We start from the raw sequence: 18,560 nt of genomic DNA on the forward strand, positions 1-18,560 counted from the left end.
GCACGACCACAGGTTCACGAACTCGTTGACTGGTTTTACGATCGATTGGGACTGCGAGATGACGAAGTTCTTGGGTTTTCGTATGATTTTCTTGCGAACGCTGTTTATGTAAAATTGATTAGTGACGATCCTTGCGTTCGTATTATGACCCTCACGGAGGGCACAGCGGATTTTGTGAATTCTAAAGGCGAAATTTGTAAAGTATCCGTTAGTCATGCTGGACTAGGGCTACGAACCGTCCGTATATTTAATCTGCCTTTCGAAGTTAGCTTCGATAGAATTCGGCAAGCGTTGTCTCCCTACGGTAATGTCTTACAAATTCATGCCGAACAATGGAGGGGTTACAAACATTTCAATGTTGATAACGGCGTTCGGAATGCGAAAATTGATTTGACGAAGCACATCCCGTCCAACATTTTGGTGCAGGGTTTTCGGGCGCTGGTGATGTACGAAGGACAACCGCGAACTTGCGTAATTTGTGGTTCTACGGACCATTTAAAATCTGCTTGTCCCCGTGTCCGGGCGGGTCGCCGAGGAATGCAACATCGTCTTACACCTCTCGATGGGCACGATGGCACTCGGTTGTCTTACGCGCAGACATTGATGGAGTCGCCTACGACACACCCGACGCTCCACCAACCGGCTGCGGTGACCCCAGACGCCGGTGCGGTCATTGTAAACAACTCTGCGGCAACCCCCGAATGTCCCGTTCGTAGTGATGTCGCCGATATCGACAGCCAAGCTGTACACCTGCAGGTTTCCCCGACTGTCGGCCTTCGTGCCGACCATGCAGGACCGACTCCCGTCCCTACTCCAACTACGTCCGTCGAGCTGAAGCCGTTGTCGGATGGTGGCGACAGGTCGCGCGTTTCTTGCCCCCCTGACGTGGCACCCCCCACACCCCTCCCTCTCGGCGGTGACCTATCTGAGGAAGGCTCTACACACAGTCTCTTGACGGACGTCCAAACCGTTTCTGACGGCGACGCACCTCCCCCGAGAACCGGGAAATCTAAGCGGTCGGCACGAAAGCAGAGTGAGGAGGAGATCCGCACTCTGGAAAAGAAATTGCAGCGCACTATAAAGCAGATCCGAAAAGACGGCAGTGAACGCGGCGGCACAGATGAAATGGGTTCCGTCGCGCGCCACGTGGGGGAGGCCGATATGGAGATGCATGTCGACCGTCCGCGTTCTGAGCTGATGGATACTGGCCATCAGCATACGCCAGCTGACAAGTCTTGGGCAGACGAAAGTGAATAAACCGGACCCTTTCTATCCCCACCATGCAAGATTATAAACTTGCCACAGTTAATTTAAATAGGATCGCATCCGATGTCAAACTTAAATGCTTGACCGACTATCTATATGCCGCCGATATAGATATAGTTTTCTTCCAAGAAGTTGTGTCACCCAAGGTTGGAGAAATACCTGGGTATGATGCCATATTAAATCTTGGCACTGAGGCGGGCACTGCGATTTTATTTAAAGCTGGCATCGCTTATCAGCCTACAGCGCTTTTAGACACGGGACGCGGCATTGCCGCCCAATTCCAGGATTTGCTTCTCCTGAACGTGTACGCCCCGACAGGATCCGCTGGCAGAAGGGACAGAAGTGATTTTTTTAGGGCTGAAGTTGTGCCCTTATTGACAAACGTGCGTCTGAAGCTCATCCTGGGTGGGGATTTCAACTGCGTTTTACGCAAAGAAGATCAAAGTCCGAATTTTAATTTTTGTCCCGAGCTACTAATGTTAACAGATGGACTGCATTTACAAGATAGTTGGTGTCATCTTCGACCACACACGATGGGCTATACCTATGTAAGTGCTGCTTCTTCTAGCCGTCTGGATAGGTTTTATGTTTCTCAAGATCTTTTACATACCATTCGTGATTGTGAACTATGGCCGCTCAGTTTCAGTGACCACTCCGCATACCATATAACGATTCGGAATGTGCGACAGCAGACCTTTTTGGGACGCGGCACGTGGCAGCTGAATGTCTCGCTGTTAGATGAAGCGGAGTTACGGCGTTGCCTCGTTGACACCTGGCAGCAGTGCCTCCAGAGGCAAGCTCGGTATAGGGAGCGCGTTCTTTGGTGGACGGAGCTTGTTAAGCCGCGGATTAAGAAATGTATTTACCAGTTTGCCAGGACCAGGGCTTATTGGAGGAAACGGTCTCTAGAATTTTATTTCCTCGGTTTACGCCAGCTGTACAGCGATCCCTCTGCTTTGTCCGACAACCTGATCCGCATCAAGCGTATCAAAGCAAAAATTACTGCTTTAGTTCGTGAAGCTCTTGTTGGCAATCGGGTACGATCGCGCTCTTCTGATGACGTCGCCCACGAGTCCGCATCGTTATTCCATCTCATACGGGAAACCAAACGTGGTAAACAAAAAATTATTGCTCATCTGAAGGATGCTGGTGGGAATCTGTACAATGAGCAGGGTGCTATCAAGACGCATGTTTTCAATTATTTTCGACAACATTATTCCGAGTCAGATACCGATCTATCGGCGGGGGACGATTTTTTAAACGACATCGCCTCCACGGTCGATCAGGATGATAACGCTGCTCTCTTGGCCAATGTCACAAACTCTGAAGTTAAGTCCATCCTTGCGTGCGCTGCCAAGAACAAAGCCGCCGGCTTAGACGGCTTGCCGGTCGAATTTTATTCACGGTTCTGGGATGTGATCGGCGACGAATTGACCGCCATGTATAACGACCTGTTATCGCGTCCTGCCTTCCCCCCGCAGTTCACGGAAGGACTGGTTGTCCTGGTTCCCAAAACATCCAATCCGACTATGTTAAATGACTTTCGGCCAATTACGTTGCTTAACTCCGATTTTAAGATCTTGACTAGGATTATAAACACCAGGCTTAAAGTACTTCTTGGCAAAGTACTTGGCCCTTATCAGACGAGTGCAGTCAGTGGTCGATCGATGTTAAATGCCCTGTGTGAATATCGCGACCTGACTTATTTAACTTGGATTACCAACACTGATTTGGCGTTATTGTTTCTCGACTTTGATAAGGCGTTTGATAGAGTTAATCACGGCTTTTTATTGCGCACAATGAGTCAGATGGGATTCAACCAGCGTTTTCGACAGCTTATTCAGAAATGTATCTGCGGAACGTCTTCACGCGTGAAGGTTAACGGCCAGTTAACCGCCCCTGTGCCCATACGACAGGCAGTGCGACAAGGGTGCCCCCTTTCTATGACGTTATTCTCGATCGCTATAGAGCCACTTCTTAAAAAGTTTTACGTAACTTTACACGGGTTGCAAACGTTAAACACAAAAACGGTCTGCCACGCCTATGCCGACGATATCAGTGTGCTTATTACTAACACCGAAGAGCTGGGGTCAGTTCGTCGGATTGTCCATCAGTACTCTGTCGCTTGTGGCGCTAGACTTAATGAGCGAAAGTCCAAAATTATGCCGTTAGGTCGCAACCCCCACTCCATCGGTATTTCTTGGTTGGAAAAGACCGAAGACCTGTGGCATCTCGGCCTGGTTATATCACCGAACCCCCAGGCCATGCTCCACGTGAATTGGGAACGCAAGCTTACCATCTTACGTGCGGTGATCAAAGAACATAACATGCGGTCTTTAGACCGGATGCAGAGGGCACAGTTTATTAATAGTTACGTTTTCAGTAAGCTCTATCACACTGCCGCTGTTTTACCAATCCCGACAGCCATTGCGAAAAAAATTTTAGCACTTGCTTGCTGGTATGTCTGGCGAGGGAACATCTTTAAAGTTTCCTTTAAAGCTACCTCGTTATTTCGTTCCCGCGGTGGCTTAGGCGTCAAAGACGTTGAATCCCAATGTGTGGCGACTTTTTTAACTCGTACTTCCCGCATACTACACAGTAACCCAAATAGTCTCACGGAACGGCTTTTCAACACCTTACGTCCAAAGGATTTGTCTGCGCCAACGTCTGTGGGACACATTCATCCTGAACTTGGCTATATCCGGCGGTATTATGTGGAGCTCAGCTATGTGCAGGACAACCCGCATCCGTTCAACACGGCGGCGACCTATCGTGCTCTTACTAAACGGCAGCTGGATAACCCAATTGAGAAGAAATATTTAGGCAAAAACTGGAGAAATGTATGGAAGAACATTAGTTATTCGCTCCTTCGCTCCAGAGTTCGATCTGTTTGGTATGACGCTGTCAATGAGGTGATTCCCACTGGAGAGAAATTGCACAAAATCAAGCTGCGGCCCACCCCGTTTTGTGAGAAGTGTAACTTAGTGGAAACGCTGCCGCATCTCTTCCACTGCCGGGATCAAACACAAATATGGCAGTGGACGCGAAAGAAACTCGCAGTCATTAATAGGACGTCGGATTCTTCCATTCAACTTCATGACGCGCTTCAACCAGACTGGCAGCTTTATCCTCAATCTAAGAATAATAGTTATGTCTGGCTCATGGGCCAGTTCGTCTATTACATGCTCGTCCATACAACGCCAACGCTACACGATTATCAGATGTACCTCATCGAAGAGTACTATGCGATTAAGAAATTGCGACAGTATCAAGACCAGTTTCAAAATTTTCTCACTATTGCTTTAAGTGATGGCAGAATTTAAGTTTACGGATCCATTGGACGGATTTTTTTTTTCACTACTTTGTTATATTGTTGTTGTTTCCATGGATATGGTCTGCTCCGCACCATCAGCTGTGGGTGATTTGCATCATGGGTCAAACGGCGGTACTGAGTGCACAGTGCACTTGGCCTCGAACATTTAATTGTTTTTTGGAGTTCCCTTTCATTTTCAAATGACAGCACTTTACTTTTGGTTCCGCAGAGCGACACCCAGAAGAGGCTCCTCATTTGTTTACTTTCATTTCGCATTATTTTTCATCAAAGCTGCACGAAGATTTCGTACGAACCAGGAGTTTCCAGCAGCTTCTATCCTCCTATCAAGAGGCTTTACAATACGGGAAATGGTTGTTTTGGCATGTCCCTGCTCTATGGTGTCACCACGTTACCAGCGCGCATTTTCCAATGCATGGCATGCTCAGGGTTTTGAGAAGCGGCAATCCACACTCACCCATCGGGAAACAGAATGCACAATACTTATCAACGACATGGAAACTGGGAAAATTCTTTCTACGCGAAGACCAACTTTGAGTACCTGCTGTGCTGGATTTCATACTGTGCTGCGTAATCCTAAGGCCAGACATGGATTTCTTTTTAACATTCTGTTTATATTTATAAAAACAATGGAACACACATGACGCCACATTACAAATTAAACACAATATAATAATACTTCTGGAACTATAAATTCACATCACAAAACGATGCAAATGGGTGCGGGGTATGGCGGTGACATCGTGGCCAGGCCTCAGGATTGCGACCCCTGCCCACCTTGCCGCCGGCTGCCTAGCACTCACGTGCATTACAAAAAAAAAAAAAAAAAAAAAAATGGATAAGGCGTCAAAAAAAAAACAAATAACTAAAAAAAAGAAAAAAATGGTGTAACGGTAAAACACATAAAAAAAAATAAAAAAATGGATAAGGCGTCGGACTAATTAAAAAAAATAAAAAAAATGGTAAAAAAAAAGAAAAAAAAAGTGGCTAGGATACCTGGCTCTCACCCAAAAAAACAAAAAAAAAATAAAAAAAAAAGAAAAATGGTGTAACGGTTAGCACTCTGGACTCTGAATCCAGCGATCCGAGTTCGAATCTAAAAAAAAAAAAAAAAAAAAAAAAATGGTGTAACGGTTAGCACTCTGGACTCTGAATCCAGCGATCCGAGTTCGAATCTCGGTGGAACCTTCGTTTAGTCTAAATTTTCTGTAATAAGCGTTTCTCGCCGAGCAAGTAGCAGCGATAGGCTCAGGGATTTAGTTTCTACGTTTGTGTAAAAAACGAGACGTCTGTGAAACTGTTGAATATTGGTGCGACTATGTGACCTATATAGCACATTAAACGAGTAATGCCTGTAAGAGCAAGCAATTTTACGGTAATTCGAAGAAATATCATTATCCTACGAAGGCTAAGAATCCCATGATTATCAACTAGCTATTATAAGCTGAGCAAATGAATTTCCTTTAAAATAGGTTTAAAACATAGGGAGGTTCTGACCGAGTGGGCATGCTCTGGAGCCTCTTTGCTCCTGAGATTAGAAAAACAGTCCTCTGGGCCGGATTTGAACCAGCGACCTATGGATAACTGTGAATCGTCCACTACAGTCCACCGCTCTACCAACTGAGCTACCAGAGGCTGTGCATGCTTTCTTATTCGTACTGATTGCTTTACGTCCGTCCCTGTCTTTCATTTCCACACACTGCTACTCAGCGCGGTCATATAGACGCACAGGAAATGCAGTCATCGGCTGCAGCTGCAAACATTGCCCAGATTAAGTTTTATAATGCTCGATCGTGTCAATTAAGTTAAAAAATGCAAGTAGGAAGTGTCTGAAGTATGCCAGAGTACTGCTAAGTGTATTTACGAGTCCCATGCTCCTGTCTGGTTCCATGGTGTAACGGTTAGCACTCTGGACTCTGAATCCAGCGATCCGAGTTCGAATCTCGGTGGAACCTTCGTTTAGTCTAAATTTTCTGTAATAAGCGTTTCTCGCCGAGCAAGTAGCAGCGATAGGCTCAGGGATTTAGTTTCTACGTTTGTGTAAAAAACGAGACGTCTGTGAAACTGTTGAATATTGGTGCGACTATGTGACCTATATAGCACATTAAACGAGTAATGCCTGTAAGAGCAAGCAATTTTACGGTAATTCGAAGAAATATCATTATCCTACGAAGGCTAAGAATCCCATGATTATCAACTAGCTATTATAAGCTGAGCAAATGAATTTCCTTTAAAATAGGTTTAAAACATAGGGAGGTTCTGACCGAGTGGGCATGCTCTGGAGCCTCTTTGCTCCTGAGATTAGAAAAACAGTCCTCTGGGCCGGATTTGAACCAGCGACCTATGGATAACTGTGAATCGTCCACTACAGTCCACCGCTCTACCAACTGAGCTACCAGAGGCTGTGCATGCTTTCTTATTCGTACTGATTGCTTTACGTCCGTCCCTGTCTTTCATTTCCACACACTGCTACTCAGCGCGGTCATATAGACGCACAGGAAATGCAGTCATCGGCTGCAGCTGCAAACATTGCCCAGATTAAGTTTTATAATGCTCGATCGTGTCAATTAAGTTAAAAAATGCAAGTAGGAAGTGTCTGAAGTATGCCAGAGTACTGCTAAGTGTATTTACGAGTCCCATGCTCCTGTCTGGTTCCATGGTGTAACGGTTAGCACTCTGGACTCTGAATCCAGCGATCCGAGTTCGAATCTCGGTGGAACCTTCGTTTAGTCTAAATTTTCTGTAATAAGCGTTTCTCGCCGAGCAAGTAGCAGCGATAGGCTCAGGGATTTAGTTTCTACGTTTGTGTAAAAAACGAGACGTCTGTGAAACTGTTGAATATTGGTGCGACTATGTGACCTATATAGCACATTAAACGAGTAATGCCTGTAAGAGCAAGCAATTTTACGGTAATTCGAAGAAATATCATTATCCTACGAAGGCTAAGAATCCCATGATTATCAACTAGCTATTATAAGCTGAGCAAATGAATTTCCTTTAAAATAGGTTTAAAACATAGGGAGGTTCTGACCGAGTGGGCATGCTCTGGAGCCTCTTTGCTCCTGAGATTAGAAAAACAGTCCTCTGGGCCGGATTTGAACCAGCGACCTATGGATAACTGTGAATCGTCCACTACAGTCCACCGCTCTACCAACTGAGCTACCAGAGGCTGTGCATGCTTTCTTATTCGTACTGATTGCTTTACGTCCGTCCCTGTCTTTCATTTCCACACACTGCTACTCAGCGCGGTCATATAGACGCACAGGAAATGCAGTCATCGGCTGCAGCTGCAAACATTGCCCAGATTAAGTTTTATAATGCTCGATCGTGTCAATTAAGTTAAAAAATGCAAGTAGGAAGTGTCTGAAGTATGCCAGAGTACTGCTAAGTGTATTTACGAGTCCCATGCTCCTGTCTGGTTCCATGGTGTAACGGTTAGCATTCTGGACTCTGAATCCAGCGATCCGAGTTCGAATCTCGGTGGAACCTTCGTTTAGTCTAAATTTTCTGTAATAAGCGTTTCTCGCCGAGCAAGTAGCAGCGATAGGCTCAGGGATTTAGTTTCTACGTTTGTGTAAAAAACGAGACGTCTGTGAAACTGTTGAATATTGGTGCGACTATGTGACCTATATAGCACATTAAACGAGTAATGCCTGTAAGAGCAAGCAATTTTACGGTAATTCGAAGAAATATCATTATCCTACGAAGGCTAAGAATCCCATGATTATCAACTAGCTATTATAAGCTGAGCAAATGAATTTCCTTTAAAATAGGTTTAAAACATAGGGAGGTTCTGACCGAGTGGGCATGCTCTGGAGCCTCTTTGCTCCTGAGATTAGAAAAACAGTCCTCTGGGCCGGATTTGAACCAGCGACCTATGGATAACTGTGAATCGTCCACTACAGTCCACCGCTCTACCAACTGAGCTACCAGAGGCTGTGCATGCTTTCTTATTCGTACTGATTGCTTTACGTCCGTCCCTGTCTTTCATTTCCACACACTGCTACTCAGCGCGGTCATATAGACGCACAGGAAATGCAGTCATCGGCTGCAGCTGCAAACATTGCCCAGATTAAGTTTTATAATGCTCGATCGTGTCAATTAAGTTAAAAAATGCAAGTAGGAAGTGTCTGAAGTATGCCAGAGTACTGCTAAGTGTATTTACGAGTCCCATGCTCCTGTCTGGTTCCATGGTGTAACGGTTAGCACTCTGGACTCTGAATCCAGCGATCCGAGTTCGAATCTCGGTGGAACCTTCGTTTAGTCTAAATTTTCTGTAATAAGCGTTTCTCGCCGAGCAAGTAGCAGCGATAGGCTCAGGGATTTAGTTTCTACGTTTGTGTAAAAAACGAGACGTCTGTGAAACTGTTGAATATTGGTGCGACTATGTGACCTATATAGCACATTAAACGAGTAATGCCTGTAAGAGCAAGCAATTTTACGGTAATTCGAAGAAATATCATTATCCTACGAAGGCTAAGAATCCCATGATTATCAACTAGCTATTATAAGCTGAGCAAATGAATTTCCTTTAAAATAGGTTTAAAACATAGGGAGGTTCTGACCGAGTGGGCATGCTCTGGAGCCTCTTTGCTCCTGAGATTAGAAAAACAGTCCTCTGGGCCGGATTTGAACCAGCGACCTATGGATAACTGTGAATCGTCCACTACAGTCCACCGCTCTACCAACTGAGCTACCAAAGGCTGTGCATGCTTTCTTCTTCGTACTGATTGCTTTACGTCCGTCCCTGTCTTTCATTTCCACACACTGCTACTCAGCGCGGTCATATAGACGCACAGGAAATGCAGTCATCGGCTGCAGCTGCAAACATTGCCCAGATTAAGTTTTATAATGCTCGATCGTGTCAATTAAGTTAAAAAATGCAAGTAGGAAGTGTCTGAAGTATGCCAGAGTACTGCTAAGTGTATTTACGAGTCCCATGCTCCTGTCTGGTTCCATGGTGTAACGGTTAGCACTCTGGACTCTGAATCCAGCGATCCGAGTTCGAATCTCGGTGGAACCTTCGTTTAGTCTAAATTTTCTGTAATAAGCGTTTCTCGCCGAGCAAGTAGCAGCGATAGGCTCAGGGATTTAGTTTCTACGTTTGTGTAAAAAACGAGACGTCTGTGAAACTGTTGAATATTGGTGCGACTATGTGACCTATATAGCACATTAAACGAGTAATGCCTGTAAGAGCAAGCAATTTTACGGTAATTCGAAGAAATATCATTATCCTACGAAGGCTAAGAATCCCATGATTATCAACTAGCTATTATAAGCTGAGCAAATGAATTTCCTTTAAAATAGGTTTAAAACATAGGGAGGTTCTGACCGAGTGGGCATGCTCTGGAGCCTCTTTGCTCCTGAGATTAGAAAAACAGTCCTCTGGGCCGGATTTGAACCAGCGACCTATGGATAACTGTGAATCGTCCACTACAGTCCACCGCTCTACCAACTGAGCTACCAGAGGCTGTGCATGCTTTCTTATTCGTACTGATTGCTTTACGTCCGTCCCTGTCTTTCATTTCCACACACTGCTACTCAGCGCGGTCATATAGACGCACAGGAAATGCAGTCATCGGCTGCAGCTGCAAACATTGCCCAGATTAAGTTTTATAATGCTCGATCGTGTCAATTAAGTTAAAAAATGCAAGTAGGAAGTGTCTGAAGTATGCCAGAGTACTGCTAAGTGTATTTACGAGTCCCATGCTCCTGTCTGGTTCCATGGTGTAACGGTTAGCACTCTGGACTCTGAATCCAGCGATCCGAGTTCGAATCTCGGTGGAACCTTCGTTTAGTCTAAATTTTCTGTAATAAGCGTTTCTCGCCGAGCAAGTAGCAGCGATAGGCTCAGGGATTTAGTTTCTACGTTTGTGTAAAAAACGAGACGTCTGTGAAACTGTTGAATATTGGTGCGACTATGTGACCTATATAGCACATTAAACGAGTAATGCCTGTAAGAGCAAGCAATTTTACGGTAATTCGAAGAAATATCATTATCCTACGAAGGCTAAGAATCCCATGATTATCAACTAGCTATTATAAGCTGAGCAAATGAATTTCCTTTAAAATAGGTTTAAAACATAGGGAGGTTCTGACCGAGTGGGCATGCTCTGGAGCCTCTTTGCTCCTGAGATTAGAAAAACAGTCCTCTGGGCCGGATTTGAACCAGCGACCTATGGATAACTGTGAATCGTCCACTACAGTCCACCGCTCTACCAACTGAGCTACCGGAGGCTGTGCATGCTTTCTTATTCGTACTGATTGCTTTACGTCCGTCCCTGTCTTTCATTTCCACACACTGCTACTCAGCGCGGTCATATAGACGCACAGGAAATGCAGTCATCGGCTGCAGCTGCAAACATTGCCCAGATTAAGTTTTATAATGCTCGATCGTGTCAATTAAGTTAAAAAATGCAAGTAGGAAGTGTCTGAAGTATGCCAGAGTACTGCTAAGTGTATTTACGAGTCCCATGCTCCTGTCTGGTTCCATGGTGTAACGGTTAGCACTCTGGACTCTGAATCCAGCGATCCGAGTTCGAATCTCTGTGGAACCTTCGTTTAGTCTAAATTTTCTGTAATAAGCGTTTCTCGCCGAGCAAGTAGCAGCGATAGGCTCAGGGATTTAGTTTCTACGTTTGTGTAAAAAACGAGACGTCTGTGAAACTGTTGAATATTGGTGCGACTATGTGACCTATATAGCACATTAAACGAGTAATGCCTGTAAGAGCAAGCAATTTTACGGTAATTCGAAGAAATATCATTATCCTAAGAAGGCTAAGAATCCCATGATTATCAACTAGCTATTATAAGCTGAGCAAATGAATTTCCTTTAAAATAGGTTTAAAACATAGGGAGGTTCTGACCGAGTGGGCATGCTCTGGAGCCTCTTTGCTCCTGAGATTAGAAAAACAGTCCTCTGGGCCGGATTTGAACCAGCGACCTATGGATAACTGTGAATCGTCCACTACAGTCCACCGCTCTACCAACTGAGCTACCAGAGGCTGTGCATGCTTTCTTATTCGTACTGATTGCTTTACGTCCGTCCCTGTCTTTCATTTCCACACACTGCTACTCAGCGCGGTCATATAGACGCACAGGAAATGCAGTCATCGGCTGCAGCTGCAAACATTGCCCAGATTAAGTTTTATAATGCTCGATCGTGTCAATTAAGTTAAAAAATGCAAGTAGGAAGTGTCTGAAGTATGCCAGAGTACTGCTAAGTGTATTTACGAGTCCCATGCTCCTGTCTGGTTCCATGGTGTAACGGTTAGCACTCTGGACTCTGAATCCAGCGATCCGAGTTCGAATCTCGGTGGAATCTTCGTTTAGTCTAAATTTTCTGTAATAAGCGTTTCTCGCCGAGCAAGTAGCAGCGATAGGCTCAGGGATTTAGTTTCTACGTTTGTGTAAAAAACGAGACGTCTGTGAAACTGTTGAATATTGGTGCGACTATGTGACCTATATAGCACATTAAACGAGTAATGCCTGTAAGAGCAAGCAATTTTACGGTAATTCGAAGAAATATCATTATCCTACGAAGGCTAAGAATCCCATGATTATCAACTAGCTATTATAAGCTGAGCAAATGAATTTCCTTTAAAATAGGTTTAAAACATAGGGAGGTTCTGACCGAGTGGGCATGCTCTGGAGCCTCTTTGCTCCTGAGATTAGAAAAACAGTCCTCTGGGCCGGATCTGAACCAGCGACCTATGGATAACTGTGAATCGTCCACTACAGTCCACCGCTCTACCAACTGAGCTACCAGAGGCTGTGCATGCTTTCTTATTCGTACTGATTGCTTTACGTCCGTCCCTGTCTTTCATTTCCACACACTGCTACTCAGCGCGGTCATATAGACGCACAGGAAATGCAGTCATCGGCTGCAGCTGCAAACATTGCCCAGATTAAGTTTTATAATGCTCGATCGTGTCAATTAAGTTAAAAAATGCAAGTAGGAAGTGTCTGAAGTATGCCAGAGTACTGCTAAGTGTATTTACGAGTCCCATGCTCCTGTCTGGTTCCATGGTGTAACGGTTAGCACTCTGGACTCTGAATCCAGCGATCCGAGTTCGAATCTCGGTGGAACCTTCGTTTAGTCTAAATTTTCTGTAATAAGCGTTTCTCGCCGAGCAAGTAGCAGCGATAGGCTCAGGGATTTAGTTTCTACGTTTGTGTAAAAAACGAGACGTCTGTGAAACTGTTGAATATTGGTGCGACTATGTGACCTATATAGCACATTAAACGAGTAATGCCTGTAAGAGCAAGCAATTTTACGGTAATTCGAAGAAATATCATTATCCTACGAAGGCTAAGAATCCCATGATTATCAACTAGCTATTATAAGCTGAGCAAATGAATTTCCTTTAAAATAGGTTTAAAACATAGGGAGGTTCTGACCGAGTGGGCATGCTCTGGAGCCTCTTTGCTCCTGAGATTAGAAAAACAGTCCTCTGGGCCGGATTTGAACCAGCGACCTATGGATAACTGTGAATCGTCCACTACAGTCCACCGCTCTACCAACTGAGCTACCGGAGGCTGTGCATGCTTTCTTATTCGTACTGATTGCTTTACGTCCGTCCCTGTCTTTCATTTCCACACACTGCTACTCAGCGCGGTCATATAGACGCACAGGAAATGCAGTCATCGGCTGCAGCTGCAAACATTGCCCAGATTAAGTTTTATAATGCTCGATCGTGTCAATTAAGTTAAAAAATGCAAGTAGGAAGTGTCTGAAGTATGCCAGAGTACTGCTAAGTGTATTTACGAGTCCCATGCTCCTGTCTGGTTCCATGGTGTAACGGTTAGCACTCTGGACTCTGAATCCAGCGATCCGAGTTCGAATCTCTGTGGAACCTTCGTTTAGTCTAAATTTTCTATAATAAGCGTTTCTCGCCGAGCAAGTAGCAGCGATAGGCTCAGGGATTTAGTTTCTACGTTTGTGTAAAAAACGAGACGTCTGTGAAACTGTTGAATATTGGTGCGACTATGTGACCTATATAGCACATTAAACGAGTAATGCCTGTAAGAGCAAGCAATTTTACGGTAATTCGAAGAAATATCATTATCCTAAGAAGGCTAAGAATCCCATGATTATCAACTAGCTATTATAAGCTGAGCAAATGAATTTCCTTTAAAATAGGTTTAAAACATAGGGAGGTTCTGACCGAGTGGGCATGCTCTGGAGCCTCTTTGCTCCTGAGATTAGAAAAACAGTCCTCTGGGCCGGATTTGAACCAGCGACCTATGGATAACTGTGAATCGTCCACTACAGTCCACCGCTCTACCAACTGAGCTACCAGAGGCTGTGCATGCTTTCTTATTCGTACTGATTGCTTTACGTCCGTCCCTGTCTTTCATTTCCACACACTGCTACTCAGCGCGGTCATATAGACGCACAGGAAATGCAGTCATCGGCTGCAGCTGCAAACATTGCCCAGATTAAGTTTTATAATGCTCGATCGTGTCAATTAAGTTAAAAAATGCAAGTAGGAAGTGTCTGAAGTATGCCAGAGTACTGCTAAGTGTATTTACGAGTCCCATGCTCCTGTCTGGTTCCATGGTGTAACGGTTAGCACTCTGGACTCTGAATCCAGCGATCCGAGTTCGAATCTCGGTGGAATCTTCGTTTAGTCTAAATTTTCTGTAATAAGCGTTTCTCGCCGAGCAAGTAGCAGCGATAGGCTCAGGGATTTAGTTTCTACGTTTGTGTAAAAAACGAGACGTCTGTGAAACTGTTGAATATTGGTGCGACTATGTGACCTATATAGCACATTAAACGAGTAATGCCTGTAAGAGCAAGCAATTTTACGGTAATTCGAAGAAATATCATTATCCTACGAAGGCTAAGAATCCCATGATTATCAACTAGCTATTATAAGCTGAGCAAATGAATTTCCTTTAAAATAGGTTTAAAACATAGGGAGGTTCTGACCGAGTGGGCATGCTCTGGAGCCTCTTTGCTCCTGAGATTAGAAAAACAGTCCTCTGGGCCGGATCTGAACCAGCGACCTATGGATAACTGTGAATCGTCCACTACAGTCCACCGCTCTACCAACTGAGCTACCAGAGGCTGTGCATGCTTTCTTATTCGTACTGATTGCTTTACGTCCGTCCCTGTCTTTCATTTCCACACACTGCTACTCAGCGCGGTCATATAGACGCACAGGAAATGCAGTCATCGGCTGCAGCTGCAAACATTGCCCAGATTAAGTTTTATAATGCTCGATCGTGTCAATTAAGTTAAAAAATGCAAGTAGGAAGTGTCTGAAGTATGCCAGAGTACTGCTAAGTGTATTTACGAGTCCCATGCTCCTGTCTGGTTCCATGGTGTAACGGTTAGCACTCTGGACTCTGAATCCAGCGATCCGAGTTCGAATCTCGGTGGAACCTTCGTTTAGTCTAAATTTTCTGTAATAAGCGTTTCTCGCCGAGCAAGTAGCAGCGATAGGCTCAGGGATTTAGTTTCTACGTTTGTGTAAAAAACGAGACGTCTGTGAAACTGTTGAATATTGGTGCGACTATGTGACCTATATAGCACATTAAACGAGTAATGCCTGTAAGAGCAAGCAATTTTACGGTAATTCGAAGAAATATCATTATCCTACGAAGGCTAAGAATCCCATGATTATCAACTAGCTATTATAAGCTGAGCAAATGAATTTCCTTTAAAATAGGTTTAAAACATAGGGAGGTTCTGACCGAGTGGGCATGCTCTGGAGCCTCTTTGCTCCTGAGATTAGAAAAACAGTCCTCTGGGCCGGATTTGAACCAGCGACCTATGGATAACTGTGAATCGTCCACTACAGTCCACCGCTCTACCAACTGAGCTACCAGAGGCTGTGCATGCTTTCTTATTCGTACTGATTGCTTTACGTCCGTCCCTGTCTTTCATTTCCACACACTGCTACTCAGCGCGGTCATATAGACGCACAGGAAATGCAGTCATCGGCTGCAGCTGCAAACATTGCCCAGATTAAGTTTTATAATGCTCGATCGTGTCAATTAAGTTAAAAAATGCAAGTAGGAAGTGTCTGAAGTATGCCAGAGTACTGCTAAGTGTATTTACGAGTCCCATGCTCCTGTCTGGTTCCATGGTGTAACGGTTAGCACTCTGGACTCTGAATCCAGCGATCCGAGTTCGAATCTCGGTGGAACCTTCGTTTAGTCTAAATTTTCTGTAATAAGCGTTTCTCGCCGAGCAAGTAGCAGCGATAGGCTCAGGGATTTAGTTTCTACGTTTGTGTAAAAAACGAGACGTCTGTGAAACTGTTGAATATTGGTGCGACTATGTGACCTATATAGCACATTAAACGAGTAATGCCTGTAAGAGCAAGCAATTTTACGGTAATTCGAAGAAATATCATTATCCTACGAAGGCTAAGAATCCCATGATTATCAACTAGCTATTATAAGCTGAGCAAATGAATTTCCTTTAAAATAGGTTTAAAACATAGGGAGGTTCTGACCGAGTGGGCATGCTCTGGAGCCTCTTTGCTCCTGAGATTAGAAAAACAGTCCTCTGGGCCGGATTTGAACCAGCGACCTATGGATAACTGTGAATCGTCCACTACAGTCCACCGCTCTACCAACTGAGCTACCAGAGGCTGTGCATGCTTTCTTATTCGTACTGATTGCTTTACGTCCGTCCCTGTCTTTCATTTCCACACACTGCTACTCAGCGCGGTCATATAGACGCACAGGAAATGCAGTCATCGGCTGCAGCTGCAAACATTGCCCAGATTAAGTTTTATAATGCTCGATCGTGTCAATTAAGTTAAAAAATGCAAGTAGGAAGTGTCTGAAGTATGCCAGAGTACTGCTAAGTGTATTTACGAGTCCCATGCTCCTGTCTGGTTCCATGGTGTAACGGTTAGCACTCTGGACTCTGAATCCAGCGATCCGAGTTCGAATCTCGGTGGAACCTTCGTTTAGTCTAAATTTTCTGTAATAAGCGTTTCTCGCCGAGCAAGTAGCAGCGATAGGCTCAGGGATTTAGTTTCTACGTTTGTGTAAAAAACGAGACGTCTGTGAAACTGTTGAATATTGGTGCGACTATGTGACCTATATAGCACATTAAACGAGTAATGCCTGTAAGAGCAAGCAATTTTACGGTAATTCGAAGAAATATCATTATCCTACGAAGGCTAAGAATCCCATGATTATCAACTAGCTATTATAAGCTGAGCAAATGAATTTCCTTTAAAATAGGTTTAAAACATAGGGAGGTTCTGACCGAGTGGGCATGCTCTGGAGCCTCTTTGCTCCTGAGATTAGAAAAACAGTCCTCTGGGCCGGATTTGAACCAGCGACCTATGGATAACTGTGAATCGTCCACTACAGTCCACCGCTCTACCAACTGAGCTACCAGAGGCTGTGCATGCTTTCTTATTCGTACTGATTGCTTTACGTCCGTCCCTGTCTTTCATTTCCACACACTGCTACTCAGCGCGGTCATATAGACGCACAGGAAATGCAGTCATCGGCTGCAGCTGCAAACATTGCCCAGATTAAGTTTTATAATGCTCGATCGTGTCAATTAAGTTAAAAAATGCAAGTAGGAAGTGTCTGAAGTATGCCAGAGTACTGCTAAGTGTATTTACGAGTCCCATGCTCCTGTCTGGTTCCATGGTGTAACGGTTAGCACTCTGGACTCTGAATCCAGCGATCCGAGTTCGAATCTCGGTGGAACCTTCGTTTAGTCTAAATTTTCTGTAATAAGCGTTTCTCGCCGAGCAAGTAGCAGCGATAGGCTCAGGGATTTAGTTTCTACGTTTGTGTAAAAAACGAGACGTCTGTGAAACTGTTGAATATTGGTGCGACTATGTGACCTATATAGCACATTAAACGAGTAATGCCTGTAAGAGCAAGCAATTTTACGGTAATTCGAAGAAATATCATTATCCTACGAAGGCTAAGAATCCCATGATTATCAACTAGCTATTATAAGCTGAGCAAATGAATTTCCTTTAAAATAGGTTTAAAACATAGGGAGGTTCTGACCGAGTGGGCATGCTCTGGAGCCTCTTTGCTCCTGAGATTAGAAAAACAGTCCTCTGGGCCGGATTTGAACCAGCGACCTATGGATAACTGTGAATCGTCCACTACAGTCCACCGCTCTACCAACTGAGCTACCAGAGGCTGTGCATGCTTTCTTATTCGTACTGATTGCTTTACGTCCGTCCCTGTCTTTCATTTCCACACACTGCTACTCAGCGCGGTCATATAGACGCACAGGAAATGCAGTCATCGGCTGCAGCTGCAAACATTGCCCAGATTAAGTTTTATAATGCTCGATCGTGTCAATTAAGTTAAAAAATGCAAGTAGGAAGTGTCTGAAGTATGCCAGAGTACTGCTAAGTGTATTTACGAGTCCCATGCTCCTGTCTGGTTCCATGGTGTAACGGTTAGCACTCTGGACTCTGAATCCAGCGATCCGAGTTCGAATCTCGGTGGAACCTTCGTTTAGTCTAAATTTTCTGTAATAAGCGTTTCTCGCCGAGCAAGTAGCAGCGATAGGCTCAGGGATTTAGTTTCTACGTTTGTGTAAAAAACGAGACGTCTGTGAAACTGTTGAATATTGGTGCGACTATGTGACCTATATAGCACATTAAACGAGTAATGCCTGTAAGAGCAAGCAATTTTACGGTAATTCGAAGAAATATCATTATCCTACGAAGGCTAAGAATCCCATGATTATCAACTAGCTATTATAAGCTGAGCAAATGAATTTCCTTTAAAATAGGTTTAAAACATAGGGAGGTTCTGACCGAGTGGGCATGCTCTGGAGCCTCTTTGCTCCTGAGATTAGAAAAACAGTCCTCTGGGCCGGATTTGAACCAGCGACCTATGGATAACTGTGAATCGTCCACTACAGTCCACCGCTCTACCAACTGAGCTACCAGAGGCTGTGCATGCTTTCTTATTCGTACTGATTGCTTTACGTCCGTCCCTGTCTTTCATT

General features: G+C 44.5%; 33 non-coding genes across 33 annotated transcripts; 16 read left to right on the plus strand and 17 right to left on the minus strand.

Annotated features, from left to right (window-relative positions):
• Positions 1–6,143: 6,143 nt before the first annotated feature.
• Positions 6,144–6,232, minus strand: Trnay-gua (transfer RNA tyrosine (anticodon GUA)). The gene is given in 2 exon segments: positions 6,144–6,179; positions 6,196–6,232. It is a non-coding gene; the product is annotated as a tRNA-Tyr (tRNA).
• Positions 6,233–6,480: 248 nt separating this feature from the next.
• Trnaq-cug (transfer RNA glutamine (anticodon CUG)) lies at positions 6,481–6,552 on the plus strand. The gene has a single exon. It is a non-coding gene; the product is annotated as a tRNA-Gln (tRNA).
• A 358-nt stretch (positions 6,553–6,910) lies between these two features.
• On the minus strand, positions 6,911–6,999 carry Trnay-gua (transfer RNA tyrosine (anticodon GUA)). Its single transcript is given in 2 exon segments — positions 6,911–6,946; positions 6,963–6,999. It is a non-coding gene; the product is annotated as a tRNA-Tyr (tRNA).
• Positions 7,000–7,247: 248 nt separating this feature from the next.
• On the plus strand, positions 7,248–7,319 carry Trnaq-cug (transfer RNA glutamine (anticodon CUG)). Its single transcript has one exon. It is a non-coding gene; the product is annotated as a tRNA-Gln (tRNA).
• Positions 7,320–7,677: 358 nt separating this feature from the next.
• Positions 7,678–7,766, minus strand: Trnay-gua (transfer RNA tyrosine (anticodon GUA)). Its single transcript is given in 2 exon segments — positions 7,678–7,713; positions 7,730–7,766. It is a non-coding gene; the product is annotated as a tRNA-Tyr (tRNA).
• A 248-nt stretch (positions 7,767–8,014) lies between these two features.
• On the plus strand, positions 8,015–8,086 carry Trnaq-cug (transfer RNA glutamine (anticodon CUG)). Its single transcript has one exon. It is a non-coding gene; the product is annotated as a tRNA-Gln (tRNA).
• Positions 8,087–8,444: 358 nt separating this feature from the next.
• Trnay-gua (transfer RNA tyrosine (anticodon GUA)) lies at positions 8,445–8,533 on the minus strand. The gene is given in 2 exon segments: positions 8,445–8,480; positions 8,497–8,533. It is a non-coding gene; the product is annotated as a tRNA-Tyr (tRNA).
• A 248-nt stretch (positions 8,534–8,781) lies between these two features.
• Trnaq-cug (transfer RNA glutamine (anticodon CUG)) lies at positions 8,782–8,853 on the plus strand. The gene has a single exon. It is a non-coding gene; the product is annotated as a tRNA-Gln (tRNA).
• A 358-nt stretch (positions 8,854–9,211) lies between these two features.
• On the minus strand, positions 9,212–9,300 carry Trnay-gua (transfer RNA tyrosine (anticodon GUA)). The gene is given in 2 exon segments: positions 9,212–9,247; positions 9,264–9,300. It is a non-coding gene; the product is annotated as a tRNA-Tyr (tRNA).
• A 248-nt stretch (positions 9,301–9,548) lies between these two features.
• Trnaq-cug (transfer RNA glutamine (anticodon CUG)) lies at positions 9,549–9,620 on the plus strand. Its single transcript has one exon. It is a non-coding gene; the product is annotated as a tRNA-Gln (tRNA).
• Positions 9,621–9,978: 358 nt separating this feature from the next.
• Trnay-gua (transfer RNA tyrosine (anticodon GUA)) lies at positions 9,979–10,067 on the minus strand. Its single transcript is given in 2 exon segments — positions 9,979–10,014; positions 10,031–10,067. It is a non-coding gene; the product is annotated as a tRNA-Tyr (tRNA).
• A 248-nt stretch (positions 10,068–10,315) lies between these two features.
• Positions 10,316–10,387, plus strand: Trnaq-cug (transfer RNA glutamine (anticodon CUG)). The gene has a single exon. It is a non-coding gene; the product is annotated as a tRNA-Gln (tRNA).
• Positions 10,388–10,745: 358 nt separating this feature from the next.
• Trnay-gua (transfer RNA tyrosine (anticodon GUA)) lies at positions 10,746–10,834 on the minus strand. Its single transcript is given in 2 exon segments — positions 10,746–10,781; positions 10,798–10,834. It is a non-coding gene; the product is annotated as a tRNA-Tyr (tRNA).
• Positions 10,835–11,082: 248 nt separating this feature from the next.
• On the plus strand, positions 11,083–11,154 carry Trnaq-cug (transfer RNA glutamine (anticodon CUG)). The gene has a single exon. It is a non-coding gene; the product is annotated as a tRNA-Gln (tRNA).
• A 358-nt stretch (positions 11,155–11,512) lies between these two features.
• Positions 11,513–11,601, minus strand: Trnay-gua (transfer RNA tyrosine (anticodon GUA)). Its single transcript is given in 2 exon segments — positions 11,513–11,548; positions 11,565–11,601. It is a non-coding gene; the product is annotated as a tRNA-Tyr (tRNA).
• Positions 11,602–11,849: 248 nt separating this feature from the next.
• On the plus strand, positions 11,850–11,921 carry Trnaq-cug (transfer RNA glutamine (anticodon CUG)). The gene has a single exon. It is a non-coding gene; the product is annotated as a tRNA-Gln (tRNA).
• A 358-nt stretch (positions 11,922–12,279) lies between these two features.
• On the minus strand, positions 12,280–12,368 carry Trnay-gua (transfer RNA tyrosine (anticodon GUA)). Its single transcript is given in 2 exon segments — positions 12,280–12,315; positions 12,332–12,368. It is a non-coding gene; the product is annotated as a tRNA-Tyr (tRNA).
• A 248-nt stretch (positions 12,369–12,616) lies between these two features.
• Trnaq-cug (transfer RNA glutamine (anticodon CUG)) lies at positions 12,617–12,688 on the plus strand. Its single transcript has one exon. It is a non-coding gene; the product is annotated as a tRNA-Gln (tRNA).
• Positions 12,689–13,046: 358 nt separating this feature from the next.
• Trnay-gua (transfer RNA tyrosine (anticodon GUA)) lies at positions 13,047–13,135 on the minus strand. Its single transcript is given in 2 exon segments — positions 13,047–13,082; positions 13,099–13,135. It is a non-coding gene; the product is annotated as a tRNA-Tyr (tRNA).
• A 248-nt stretch (positions 13,136–13,383) lies between these two features.
• Trnaq-cug (transfer RNA glutamine (anticodon CUG)) lies at positions 13,384–13,455 on the plus strand. Its single transcript has one exon. It is a non-coding gene; the product is annotated as a tRNA-Gln (tRNA).
• A 358-nt stretch (positions 13,456–13,813) lies between these two features.
• Positions 13,814–13,902, minus strand: Trnay-gua (transfer RNA tyrosine (anticodon GUA)). The gene is given in 2 exon segments: positions 13,814–13,849; positions 13,866–13,902. It is a non-coding gene; the product is annotated as a tRNA-Tyr (tRNA).
• A 248-nt stretch (positions 13,903–14,150) lies between these two features.
• On the plus strand, positions 14,151–14,222 carry Trnaq-cug (transfer RNA glutamine (anticodon CUG)). Its single transcript has one exon. It is a non-coding gene; the product is annotated as a tRNA-Gln (tRNA).
• Positions 14,223–14,580: 358 nt separating this feature from the next.
• Trnay-gua (transfer RNA tyrosine (anticodon GUA)) lies at positions 14,581–14,669 on the minus strand. The gene is given in 2 exon segments: positions 14,581–14,616; positions 14,633–14,669. It is a non-coding gene; the product is annotated as a tRNA-Tyr (tRNA).
• A 248-nt stretch (positions 14,670–14,917) lies between these two features.
• Trnaq-cug (transfer RNA glutamine (anticodon CUG)) lies at positions 14,918–14,989 on the plus strand. Its single transcript has one exon. It is a non-coding gene; the product is annotated as a tRNA-Gln (tRNA).
• Positions 14,990–15,347: 358 nt separating this feature from the next.
• Positions 15,348–15,436, minus strand: Trnay-gua (transfer RNA tyrosine (anticodon GUA)). The gene is given in 2 exon segments: positions 15,348–15,383; positions 15,400–15,436. It is a non-coding gene; the product is annotated as a tRNA-Tyr (tRNA).
• A 248-nt stretch (positions 15,437–15,684) lies between these two features.
• On the plus strand, positions 15,685–15,756 carry Trnaq-cug (transfer RNA glutamine (anticodon CUG)). Its single transcript has one exon. It is a non-coding gene; the product is annotated as a tRNA-Gln (tRNA).
• A 358-nt stretch (positions 15,757–16,114) lies between these two features.
• Trnay-gua (transfer RNA tyrosine (anticodon GUA)) lies at positions 16,115–16,203 on the minus strand. The gene is given in 2 exon segments: positions 16,115–16,150; positions 16,167–16,203. It is a non-coding gene; the product is annotated as a tRNA-Tyr (tRNA).
• Positions 16,204–16,451: 248 nt separating this feature from the next.
• On the plus strand, positions 16,452–16,523 carry Trnaq-cug (transfer RNA glutamine (anticodon CUG)). Its single transcript has one exon. It is a non-coding gene; the product is annotated as a tRNA-Gln (tRNA).
• Positions 16,524–16,881: 358 nt separating this feature from the next.
• On the minus strand, positions 16,882–16,970 carry Trnay-gua (transfer RNA tyrosine (anticodon GUA)). Its single transcript is given in 2 exon segments — positions 16,882–16,917; positions 16,934–16,970. It is a non-coding gene; the product is annotated as a tRNA-Tyr (tRNA).
• A 248-nt stretch (positions 16,971–17,218) lies between these two features.
• On the plus strand, positions 17,219–17,290 carry Trnaq-cug (transfer RNA glutamine (anticodon CUG)). The gene has a single exon. It is a non-coding gene; the product is annotated as a tRNA-Gln (tRNA).
• Positions 17,291–17,648: 358 nt separating this feature from the next.
• On the minus strand, positions 17,649–17,737 carry Trnay-gua (transfer RNA tyrosine (anticodon GUA)). The gene is given in 2 exon segments: positions 17,649–17,684; positions 17,701–17,737. It is a non-coding gene; the product is annotated as a tRNA-Tyr (tRNA).
• A 248-nt stretch (positions 17,738–17,985) lies between these two features.
• Trnaq-cug (transfer RNA glutamine (anticodon CUG)) lies at positions 17,986–18,057 on the plus strand. The gene has a single exon. It is a non-coding gene; the product is annotated as a tRNA-Gln (tRNA).
• A 358-nt stretch (positions 18,058–18,415) lies between these two features.
• Trnay-gua (transfer RNA tyrosine (anticodon GUA)) lies at positions 18,416–18,504 on the minus strand. Its single transcript is given in 2 exon segments — positions 18,416–18,451; positions 18,468–18,504. It is a non-coding gene; the product is annotated as a tRNA-Tyr (tRNA).
• Between the last annotated feature and the right edge of the window lie 56 nt (positions 18,505–18,560).

Source organism: Schistocerca nitens, chromosome 2, assembly GCF_023898315.1.
Source record: "Schistocerca nitens isolate TAMUIC-IGC-003100 chromosome 2, iqSchNite1.1, whole genome shotgun sequence".
NCBI classification, from domain to species: domain Eukaryota; kingdom Metazoa; phylum Arthropoda; class Insecta; order Orthoptera; family Acrididae; genus Schistocerca; species Schistocerca nitens.